Genomic DNA, 13,483 nt, shown 5'->3' with positions numbered 1-13,483 from the left:
CGCACATTTTGCAGAAAACACATAATGAGGCTGTGGCACAGAGAACAAGATAAAAGCAGCTATTTCACTCGGATTGACACATTTATGCAAACCTTTGACATAAAAGCAGTATGGAAACTCAGAGTTTACCTCAGGTGCATTGAGCTTTCAGCATCACTTTAGTAACTGCTGGAAAAAGGAAAGTAGACAATACAGAGAAAGATAAAGAATAGCTGCACTGACAACTTTATACAAATCAATTGGTTAGTCATTGATGTTTGAACTTCAAAGTTTCTCAGACTTATCAACCAAAGGTAAACAAGAATAAATCACTCAACATTTTTGTTACAATTTACAGTTTGATGTGGTTTCTCAGGCAGGTCAAAGATTGGCAATAGGGTATAAACCAAAATGCATAAATTGGAGGTGTGCATGAACATTTTGGTGATTTATTGAAGAAGAAGAAGAAGAAGAGACACATGCTCACAGAAAGGCAGGCATGCATGGATAAGAGTTCAGGAAGAGATACAGGTTCAGGTACAGATGGCTCAAAAGCAAGGCACAAAGCAACAGAGACCATCCAGCAACTTACTGGGGAGAAAGAGCTGGGGTTCTGAGAGAAAGACACAGGTGGGCAGGAGGAGGTGACTTCAGGTGCATTTACTGCACTGGTGGAGAATGGCAGTAAAGTGTAATAGAGATGAAAGGACCTAGGGAAATGGTTGGGAGGACAGACTAAGAAAAGGTAGAAAGGGCAATTACAAACAGGGTATGAGTATTTTCAAAGTTAAAGCCTTTTTGGAAATTGTACCTTCAAGCATTTCATTTTCTCCATTAAACCAATTTAAAAGTCGATTATGTTTTGAACACCCCTCAAAAATGTAAACATCACAACCAAAACACTGAACGATACTGAAAAGGTATGGGGTGCCCCAAAAAACGCTCAATTATTGATTTGAATGTTGGTTCTTTTCATTGATCATATGCACATTGCAACAATATTAAAGTTAAGAGCTCATTAAGGTGAGACAAAGATGACATTGTTAAAGTTTGTGATTGTTCAATACTTTAAAAAATCAGTGTTTTAATGCAGGACCTAAACCCCAGTCGGTTGCATGAAACATACAGTACATCCCTCTAAAAAGTGCATTGACACTGATCGTCTAGATTGCCTGAAGCATGATAACCAAGCCAGAGTTCCATCATCTTACCGAGCTTAATACTGCATTGCTTTTGTGAAAGGAGACCTTTTCACTGTGTCACATCCTAGGAGGTATTGATTCATCCTTGCTCTAATTGCTATGCAACTGCCAAGTGTTTCTGTGTTTGAGTTTTGCACTGGAGGATAAAAAGATGGTGGCTTTTGAACTGGGTTGTCCGCCCCTAGGCTGAGAATCTGTTGACATTTTACTCTTAGTTAACCAGCCTTCAAACACTGTAATAACCAATAACTTTTCTTTTCCATGTTAATATCATGTCTCTCTGGCTGGGTGAGAGCTGTTAATGAGCGGGGCACGAGCCCGCGCTGTCTGAAAAATACATGGCCTGTGGGCTATATTAGCAGTGAACAAGTGTCTCTTCTTTCTCTCTCATCTGAATATAAAAACGTTGTGTGAGGCTGCTGTCTCACTCTGACTATTTTTCCTGGAAGAACCACTGCAAAAAAAGAACCATCCTTCCATAAGAGCTAATAAAAGCTTGCCATATACTGTATGATAAAATCCTTATTCAGAAACTATAATCGGGAGTTCAGGTCCAACTGTTGTGCTATATTAAGCCAAAATAGAGACACACGTACATTCTTGTTTCTGGCCAATAGAGATTAAGACCAATGCATATATACGTTGGCATCTGTTTCGTCTGTATCGTGCATTCTCCCATTAACATGCAGAAGCATGAAAGCGATGCAATACAAATTATTTCTGATAGTTTCACTTAATTCTGATTATTTGTAGTTGGTGATGGTCAAGTGAAAAGGAGTGATGCAATGCACCCACAATGGCAAGAAAGAAAATGACTTGTAGCTAGCAAGCACTTCAAAATATTGAAAATACAGCTCTACGAATATTTTATGAGGAAGGATAAGCATTAAAACTAATTTGTTAAACCTTAAGAATACATCAAATGTGTTTCATTGAGAAGTAGCGATACTGTTTTCACTTATATTCTGCAGATATTCCTTGTAACTCCAGCTTGTTTGTAATGAACTCATCTGAGCTCAGCTGCTTATTGCATCTTCATTCGTTTTAATATTATAATCTCTGTTTTGTGTTTTGTGGGCATATAATTGAATCGCTTTGATGTGTTGTGTATTTTTCAGATGGGAGGGAGGTATTACAAAAGTGTTTTATTGTGGAAGAGGACGCTAATTGCTTACTAAGAGCCAGTTAGTGTTGGACGCTAATTGTGAAGAACAGTAGAGTTAACAGGGGAATAGAAAACTAGGTTAAATCTCGGCATAAATTGACTGAAGATACATTTGAGTCTGAAATGCGCCAGGGTTGTTTAGTTGAATTCAAAACAAGAACCGATAGACACCAGTAACACAGCATTTGAAACAGATGATAAAAGTTTGAATGGAAAACTCCATGGACAGAGAAGTCATTATTATTTTCCTTCAGAGAAGTAAATGACAATGAGTAAATGGTAAATGATAATGTGTCACTTACCTGTTTGCTTAATGTGAAGACACATGGATTATGAAACTGTTGAGAGTGATACAAAAAATGTCTGCATTTAATATAAGACTCCTTTATCCAATCACAATGCCGCAATGTCATTAGTGTGCAATTAGGTTACAGTATAGCTGCAATATCAAAAAGATTATCTCAAGCAATTACACAAATACAGTGTTTTTGTTCAACTGGAAGACAATCTAACGCCTCACTAACCATCAAAGAAGCATGTTAGCAGTACTTTGGGCTAAATTGAAGCTGTTTAGCATGAATAATTACCTTCAGTTCAGAGCAGTAGATTTGAGAGTTGGAAGATGGACTCAGGCCGACATAAGTAATTCGCCTTTTCGGATACTTTCATATTTATGTAGTAGCAATCAGAAATCGTTCAACGGTTCTCATTTGTCATTGATGTTTGTCAAACATCCAGAAGGTGGGTCTAATCTAATAGGAGCTGGGTGGGTAAAGGAAGTCTGTGAATGAGAGCCATCACCCATGAATCATTTTAGATTAGTCTTTAAGTTTGTATTTGATTGTTAAGCCATGAACTGAAACCATTGCAGAGCTCAGTAAACGGAGGATGCCGGGCCAGCACAACCACCCGAAATGACCCCAGAGATGATGCTTCAGTAGGTCAGTAGTTCAGGTAAGGCCTGTATCCTTAAACCAATGATGGCTATCAAGGCATTCAGCAAGTATTGGGTTTTGTCTCTGCCCTCAACACGTGATCAGATATGACATGTGCTTGCATTTTGTCTTTACTTTCCAATGCAGAAAGTAGCAACGTTGAACACTAAGGCAGTGATACCATGGGCCTTTTGCACCACTCAAACTTTATACAAAGTTCAATCATCTTTAACTTTGACGTTGAATGCAGTTGACCTTTCATTGTGCAGAATACAAAAACAAATATCAACCAATGTGACATATGATAGCCCTAATGCTTATAGTTCCCAGAATTGGAAAAAAACACCCAAATAAATGGTATGTAATTAGGGGAACGGTGAACAACTCTGATTTCTTCTACTTTCTTTGCTACTCGGACCACATTGGTGACATCTACTCTAAACCTACCTCTCCTTTGTGCCCCACCCTGACATGATCACTCCACCCTCATGTGATTCTTTTCAGAAAGCTTAATGACGATGCTGTTGAATTCTTTATGTACTGTTGAATTCGGGAGGACGTGCAGGTTCAGCTGACCTTCAGCCCTCTTCAGGACAGAGGGCATCCTTTGAAGGAAGAGGAGGAGCCTGGAGGAAGAAACAGCTGCAGACACTCTGTATATGAGCAGGCCTCATTATGCTCTGTCTCTCTTTCTCCCTGCAGCTTTGTGTCACTACTAAGGTTTTCTTTAGCGGGGAAACAGGGGCTTCCCGGTGTTTGTGTCCCTGGGGCTTCCAGATGCTAATTTGGTTTTGACATGCTAGCTGAAGAATGCAGCACTTCTGCAGAAACTCGAAAGCATAGCGACTAAGGGCTGATTGTGTCATCTTTGTTTTTTATGAATACATTTATAGAGCCCCCCAAAACCTTCAACCCATGTAACTTCTCTAAAAACTAAAATCCAGGTCTGTTGGCACCTCGGCCTCTGAGAGCTGGCAGTGCAGAGGAGTTTTGAGCGCTCACCAGGTTTGGGAAGAGTCATTAGCATTGACATTAGCAGCTGCCACCTCACAGCCTCTGAACTAGAAAGACTGCCGGGGTTCAAAGACTGCCTCTATAAACGGGTCTTTGGGAAGGGGAGTTGTGGGAGAGTTAAAGAGAATATGTGAGAGAGATTAGGTGAAGGAGAAAAAGGGCAAAGTTGCAAAACAAAAAAGAAATCCCAGTGGTAATGCAGGGGAGTAGTGGTGCTGCTTTTGTATCTCGCATCCTCTTATCCTTCCTCTTATCATAGCTCTGTAACATCTTTCCCGGTTTAGCTAATCATTGTTTTCACATTTAGGAATGTTACTCTACACTAAGACATTCAAGGTACATTTAGGAATGTTACTCTACACTAAGACATTCAAGGTACATTTAGGAATGTTACTCTACACACTAAGACATTCAAGGTACATGTAGGAATGTTACTCTACACTAAGACATTCAAGGTACATTTAGGAATGTTACTCTACACTAAGACATTCAAGGTACATTTAGGAATGTTACTCTACACTAAGACATTCAAGGTACATTTAGTAATGTTACTCTACACTAAGACATTCAAGGTACATTTAGTAATGTTACTCTACACTAAGACATTCAAGGTACATTTAGGAATGTTACTCTACACTAAGACATTCAAGGTACATGTAGGAATGTTACTCTACACACTAAGACATTCAAGGTACATTTAGGAATGTTACTCTACACTAAGACATTCAAGGTACATTTAGTAATGTTACTCTACACTAAGACATTCAAGGTACATTTAGGAATGTTACTCTACACTAAGACATTCAAGGTACATGTAGGAATGTTACTCTACACTAAGACATTCAAGGTACATGTAGGAATGTTACTCCACACTAAGACATTCAAGGTACATGTAGGAATGTTACTCTACACTAAGACATTCAAGGTACATTTAGGAATGTTACTCTACACTAAGACATTCAAGGTACATTTAGGAATGTTACTCTACACACTAAGACATTCAAGGTACATGTAGGAATGTTACTCTACACTAAGACATTCAAGGTACATTTAGGAATGTTACTCTACACTAAGACATTCAAGGTAGATTTAGGAATGTTACTCTACACTAAGACATTCAAGGTACATGTAGGAATGTTACTCTACACTAAGACATTCAAGGTACATGTAGGAATGTTACTCCACACTAAGACATTCAAGGTACATGTAGGAATGTTACTCTACACTAAGACATTCAAGGTACATTTAGGAATGTTACTCTACACTAAGACATTCAAGGTACATGTAGGAATGTTACTCTACACTAAGACATTCAAGGTACATGTAGGAATGTTACTCTACACTAAGACATTCAAGGTACATTTAGGAATGTTACTCTACACTAAGACATTCAAGGTACATTTAGGAATGTTACTCTACACACTAAGACATTCAAGGTACATTTAGGAATGTTACTCTACACTAAGACATTCAAGGTACATTTAGGAATGTTACTCTACACACTAAGACATTCAAGGTACATTTAGGAATGTTACTCTACACTAAGACATTCAAGGTACATTTAGGAATGTTACTCTACACACTAAGACATTCAAGGTACATTTAGGAATGTTACTCTACACACTAAGACATTCAAGGTACATTTAGGAATGTTACTCTACACTAAGACATTCAAGGTACATTTAGGAATGTTACTCTACACTAAGACATTCAAGGTACATTTAGGAATGTTACTCTACACCAGGGCTCTCCAACACGTCGATCGCGAGCTACCGGTAGCTCGCGGGCAGCTTTTCAGTAGCTCGCCGCTCGATTATCGATTATAGCGTAGTAAGGTTGCTTATTGATTTTTTGGCCGCGGCTGGACCATAACGTTTTTTTATTTTAGAATTTTTTCTGTCACATGAATATCAAATGGTCGGTGACGCAGAGATCAAGGAACAGACGTGACAGCAGCACAGCGACATCACACACGGAGCAGTCTGCTTTCTCCACCAACACCAGTCCAGAACCAACAGCAGAATGACCCGCTCTGAATCAGGCCCTGTCGCTGCGCCTCAGAGACACACAGGGAGGGATTTGTGTTTTTTGAAAAACACTCGTTATCGTCATGTCAGGTTTTTGTTGGATTTAATCAAGTCTTGGATTGCAGAGTATGAATGTCCTCTTGCTATTTTCAGTTGATAAATACTTGTGTAAAGTTTGTGAAGGCAGGAGGAAAGCTTCCGCGATCACCGTCTCCTCTCCGTTCCTCCAAACCCCGCCCCCTCCCTGAAAATAATGAGTGACAGGCTGATAATGACCCGATAGAAACTTTATTATTCACTTAATCACTGATTGAGATATGATGAAGCTAACTTAATCTCATACATTCATGGGATTTATGTAACAGTAAGACAGATAATGTAAGTGTGCACCCACATGCACTATTTTTGTTTTTATAATGCTATTGTAAATACTCCTGCTGTTTTCAGACTCAAGTCCTGCGTGTGATGCCACATTCAAGACATTCAGTGTCTTTTTTTTAACAGAAGACCGTAGCTAGAAGCTGCAGCTAGACTGCAGAAGTATTAGTTTTTTGTTTTTGAGAATGGAACCATTTTCACACACAGATATAGGGAGGCTAGACCTATACAATTGATTTATTATGGTTTATAATTTAATGTCAAGACGAAGAAGAAGAAGAAAAAGATGGCTGAACAACTGTTCAGTGTCAATCCTGTGGAGATCTCCAAAATAATGTTCAGCTTAAGTCTCAGCAAAACTCACAACATTTCTGGAGCCTTGTAGATCCAGAAAACTATAAGAACATTCACCAAGCAGCACTGAAAATGTCTGCTTTATTTGGTTCTGTTCTACATACCTTTGTGAAGCAGCTTTTTCTGACATGAATGAAATCTAAATGCAGAACAAGACCGACTGATGAACATTTAAATTACTCTATTAAGTGAACCTAAGTGGGTCCAGCATACACCTCTATGGTGGACTGCATGCAGTGCCATTCATCTCACTAACAAAAGAGTGAAATGCTTGTAAGGTGGTGATTAAGGACACTTATGTGAATGTTCAGTGATGTACTTATTATGTGGGCCATAATAATATGTGAGAAATCTTCGTTTTCTTGGACCTTATTTTTGATAAGCTTTAGGTATTGCAATTTCACACGTGTACAAAAGTATAGCTTAATTCAACTGATGAGGGCTATGTGAATAAATGTAAGCGATGTGATGCAAGTAGCTCTTGGCCACTTTCATTTTTTGAAAGTAGCTCTCAGATGAAGAAAGGTTGGAGACCCCTGCTCTACACTAAGACATTCAAGGTACATTTAGGAATGTTACTCTACACACTAAGACATTCAAGGTACATTTAGGAATGTTACTCTACACTAAGACATTCAAGGTACATTTAGGAATGTTACTCTACACACTAAGACATTCAAGGTACATTTAGGAATGTTACTCTACACACTAAGACATTCAAGGTACATTTAGGAATGTTACTCTACACTAAGACATTCAAGGTACATTTAGGAATGTTACTCTACACACTAAGACATTCAAGGTACATTTAGGAATGTTACTCTACACTAAGACATTCAAGGTACATGTAGGAATGTTACTCTACACTAAGACATTCAAGGTACATTTAGGCAACAAACGTGTTTTCCATATCACATTTCACCCAAAATCGGAATAACATGATCATGATCCATTCTTGGCTCCATGGTGAACCTCTCGCCTAATGTTAATGGATTTAGTATTTCTGAACCTATCTCTGTACTGGATGCAAAGGAAATAGATATCAATATTCTATTCTTAATCCTGCAAGCTAGCAAACAAGTAAATTACCAAGAATGCTGTGTTCCTTTGAAGCGGGCAGAAAATGCAGCTCTGTGCACAGTAGCAGGGATTCTTGTATGCCTGCATGAAGCCACAGCAGCTGTGAGAAGAAAGTGGGATTAACAAAGCTGATTTAAAAGGATTAGAGGGTCCAACAGGAAACAGAGGACCACCAGGACACCCTCTGATCCACACACACACACATAGAAATGTCAAGTGTTCAGTAATCCTTTTCAAGTGCATTTCAAGTCACACATTGTTTGCTTTTATATTCATTGCGATTCCAGAAAGGCCAACACAGTTGACAGATATGACAGAAGAGGAAAAGGACGGCACAGATATCTGAGTGTAGGAGATTACTGTGGAGAACAGAAACACAAATCAATGTGACCTGAAACAGAGCAAGATGATCACAGGCAGAACAAGTGCTGCACATGAAAGTAAAGCAGCTCTAAATGTCACAATACCTTTCTGTCCAAATCAATATGTTGGGCTGTAGGACATACTGTGCACATTTTGTAGGACACTGTTTCTGTTGTTTGCACTTCCAGTTGAGTTACTGTATCTAAACACAATACAAATGAGTTTCGATTACAGTGTGCTTTCAACTTCACAGTTCCCTCTCATTTTTCAAATTGTCAATGTCCGCATGCCCATAGCCAAGTCCATAAATACATATTTTTGTTGAGGAAGAACATTGGTCTGCACAGAGCCCTGACCTCCACCCATCCAACATGTTTGGTTGAACTGGAGCACTAAATGGTAGAAAATCTTTGCAGCAAGTTTTAAAATCTGAGTCTGAAAACAAAAGATGTTAGGATGTTACAACGGCTAATTTACAGCTATGGTTTCTGAATGGCATATTCTACAAGAACACAAGGGTGCATTATTGACACAGAAGCCTCCCAACTACATCCGGAAAACTGGTGAAGTATTATCTTTGTTTTTAGCCAGGTTACACACATTGTGAACCCTTATATACTGAAGGAATGCACATACTGTAGATTAAACAGAATTTACGTTTTGACTCTGTTTAAGGTTAAGACTGAAGGATATTAAAAATGAAAGATAGTTAAATACTAAATCCTCCGAAACATTTTTCCTTTTTACGTGATTATAAAATGACTTGTAGTCATACAGTGCAAAGTAAAGGGATCTGTCATATCTATTTTTTATCTCGACTGTAACTCAGATTTTATCAGCTGCCTGTTATTCAACAGTGATATCTGGTTAAATAAAGGTTTGAATATCTGCTTCAGGACCTTCACAGTAACTGCAGCCTCTTATAAAAGAAAAACACATCAGCTCTGAGCTTAATGGTGCTGAGTGGCACTTAGGGTGTTTACTGTGCACAAACACATGTGTTGATGTTCAAGAAATTCAATGACTGAAGGTTGAGACACCTTCAGTTTCAGGTTTTATGGTGATTATATAAAAACAGAAAGCTGTCAAATTGCCTACATTTAACGCTTCATTTAATATATTTTGTTTTTGTCTACTAGCTTTTTACTCTGGTTTAGATTTTGGCTCTTACAAACCAAAGCCATTGATTTCTCCATTGTCCGAGGTTTGACTTTATTAAACTTTATTTGTATTTTGTTGATTAAGGTTGAATCTGACTTGATACAAGTCACAGGATGAGACTACACTAGACTACACTACTGAAATGTATATTCTAACACACACACACACACACACACACACACACACACACACACACACACACACACACAGACACACACACACACACACACACACACACACACACACACACACACACACTCTCCTCATTGGTTTAACTGCTGCTTGACAACCGGGGGGGATACCCGGGGGGGAAATCTTCTCATCGCCATGGCTACAGGGACCGGGGATGACGGCGACAGCATTAATTATTTTAGCATGGTGAGCGACTGCGGCTGACGCCTGTTGGGACGGCGGTGGAGGGTCAATAGTAATTAACGAGTGCTGCTCTCTCACGTGTCACTTCCTGTGCCCGGGGTGCGTAGCAGGAGGTTCTGATGTTCTCCTGTAATTACTGCATGTTTAATTTCTCCTCTTTGCTCTCATTAGTTTGATTGCTTGACTAAAATGATCAGCAGTGAAATTGATTGAACAGGTTCAAGTGTTAGATTGCCTGGTTTGATCGGGGTTCTTTTAATATTTTCTATATTTCTTTACCTTTTTTGGTGGTTTTGATGAGGTGGCGTTAGCCTTGGGTTTGATTTTACGTAACTCACGGATAATTATATGCTGCTATTCTTGTGCCAACCTGAAATTAGTGAGCTGGCTGAACATTGTGCTTCCATGGTCATTATTGCATTTCTGTGAGTGTGTGTGTGTGTGTGCGTGTGTGTGTGTGCGTGTGTGCGTGTGTGCGTGTGTGTGTGTGTTTGGCACTGGCAAGCAAACAAACAAACAAGGTACAAAGATCCTACAGCCAAAACCACGTAAAAACATGCTTTGAAAAGTCTTGCTATTTCAGTTCACATGGAACAAAATGAATTTAATGAAATTACGCACCAAAAAAAAGATCCCCTTATTTCCTCCCAGCTGTTGATATTGTCAAACCTCAAAGAGAGTTCATGTAGCTTTAGGAGAGGGGAAACAAGCTAATATGTGCTTTAAAGGGATATTTTGGAAACAATTTAGGAAATGTATGTATTTTTCTCTGATCAATATGAAGCTGGAGTCCATTAGCTTAATGTGGCCGTAATGATTGCAAACAGGGGAAAAAGGACATTTAGGTATTTGCTGGAGCTATTCAGCACTAAATAATCTTTGATGATGTGTTATGAGTCACATACAAGTGCACATCTTAAATGAAAGCACAGTTTATTTTCAGATCTGATGTGATATGGTGCGATGACACCATGGCTTTTAAATCTTTTTGAGCTCAGAAGATTCATCCTGTAAAACGATGAGATCATTCCTCCAACAGAGAACTCTTGCTCTACTCCAACATGTTTTATTCAGAGATGACATCATGTTACTGGAAGACTTTGCTTCCCTCTACAATGAAGGTCATGTGAAGCAGAAACCAGCCAGAGTGTGTGTGTTGTGAAAAAAAGCAGCATTTTAGTTTAAAATCCTAGAGACTGCAGTTTTTTTACTTTGTGCTTCTGGTGATTTTCTCCAAATTTCTGTGAACCAGAAACCTTATCGCTCATACTGTTTCCAACCACCCACACACGCACACACACACGCATACACACATTTACACTATTTATGAGCTTTCCACATGGAGATACACAACACGAACACACATGCCCAGTTGCCCCTCTGAAACACTCCGCCGTTAAGGAAGTTCTCAAACTGCTTTCCGCCTCCTCACCTCCTGTCTGTACTCCATCTCCATCTCCATCTCCATCTCCATCTATCCTCCATCTTCCCATCCGTCTGTCAATCCGCCCATCTCTCATGCGTTCTGTTTCTTCATAGTTTCTTATCATAGCTTTGTTTGAAGCTGGCATTTGATTTTCTCCCCGTTGCCTTTTTAGTGTGTCTACATTTTGTTAAGGATTATTGGAAGGGATAAAGTCAAATGCTTTAGTTCAGAGTTAAGGCCCGGACACACCAAGCTGACACCAAAGAACTGACACAGACGGACCCCCGACTGTTGTGTCGCCTCGCGTCTCTGCGTCTTGGCCATGTGTCGCACTGGAACACACCGCAAAGACTTCAGCCGACGGCCAAGTTGCACGTACGAACTGCGCATGCGTGAGTGGCAATAACTCTCCTTACCAGCAGGCGGCGGTAGTGTGTATTCGTCATTCAAAAGAGACAACAACCTGAAGACAGACTGCGTGATAACCGAGAGAAGAAGAACAGACTGCATGATATAAACAAACAACAAATAGCGTGTGCGTTCCATTTTCACTCTCCAGCGAGAAGCTCATGGGGCTTTCCCGAACCTGTGTCGAGAGCTGGAGTTAAATGAAATCTCAGATTTGCCTTCTTAATCGTTTGTTTGGGTCCCTCACTTCCGTTTCGCTTCTCATGCACTGATTCGCTAGCTGAACAGCCAATCAGAGTGATTTATTTGACCGACAGCCTTTGGCCGACTGCCCACCGATTCGACATGTTGAATCGGTGGGTTTTCGGCCGAAAAGGTGTCAGCACGGCTGAAAAGGCACGACGGTGCGGGACACACCAATCTGAGTAGGGCGTGTCGACGCTCATCGTCAGCCTGACGCCCATTGACGGCCAACATCGGCTTGGTGTGTCCGGGCCCAGAGGATGGTAAAGAAAAATGGCGGATTAATACATTGGTTTTCATGCTTTACATGCAGACAATATGTCTTCCTGCTAACATGATAACAATGACAATGCAAACATTCTGATGTACAGTAAAGCAGGCATAATATGTGCCATGTGCACTTTTTATTTGAATAAATGAACATGATAAAATGTGCTTTTCAGTACAAAGGAAAACAAACATTTGAGGCATATGGGTTATCATAATTCATTTTTAACGGTGCCCTGCATGTGTAAACCAAATGACAATACAATCCATGATCATACAATTAGACAGTATCAGTTATTGTATTTACTGTAAATATTAAAGTCCAATGCCTTAAATATATAGTTAGAAAAACCATACATATTTTAGATTTTATGCACTGAAACTTTGTCTGTCATACTTTACCCTAAGCTGACAGTGGTCCTCTGAATGTCCACCAACACACCGAGGTGTTTGGATCAGGACACCAAACCCACTCCACATGGACTTTCCTTATCTCAACTCTCAGCTGCCCCTCTATCTGCCCTGCACCATCTGTCATTCATTTGAATAAATGCCACAGGTAGTTAGTTTGTATTTTTTATATCTCTGCCTGACTATCTCCCATAGGTCTCTTGGATTTTGTCTTCAGGTCTGAACACTGAGGAAGATGCTATCAGGACATGAAACAACCATCTGCTGCTCTTCCTCAGATGCATTTTACAACACATGTAAACCGCATGTACAGTGGGGAAAGCAATGGTTTATTTATTGTTATGTTTCTTTCACAATTTACGACAACAAGGACTTATACCAGTCAGAAAATATTAATCCTCTTGAATTAATTGTGAAATGTATTCAGTATACAATACTGCCTTTGACTTTCAGATTGTCACTCTTTGATGACTGAGAATTTAATTCACATTTAGTGTCTAATGTTGTGAGGCACTTGGTATCTTTAACCGATGTTTTATAAGTATGTTCACCATTATCCTGCTACACTTTACTGTTGTCTTGCTATATTGAAGCTGCTGTGTGTTAATAATTCAAAACATATTTTGTCGCATGTTTACAGTGAATGTAATTATATCTGAGCTATAAACCCAGAAGCCATAAATGTTCATCAGCCC

The sequence above is a fragment of the Trematomus bernacchii genome, unplaced genomic scaffold (genome assembly GCF_902827165.1).
Source record: "Trematomus bernacchii unplaced genomic scaffold, fTreBer1.1, whole genome shotgun sequence".
NCBI classification, from domain to species: domain Eukaryota; kingdom Metazoa; phylum Chordata; class Actinopteri; order Perciformes; family Nototheniidae; genus Trematomus; species Trematomus bernacchii.
The sequence above is the reverse complement of the archived record's forward strand: the minus strand, read 5'-3'. Positions refer to the sequence as shown.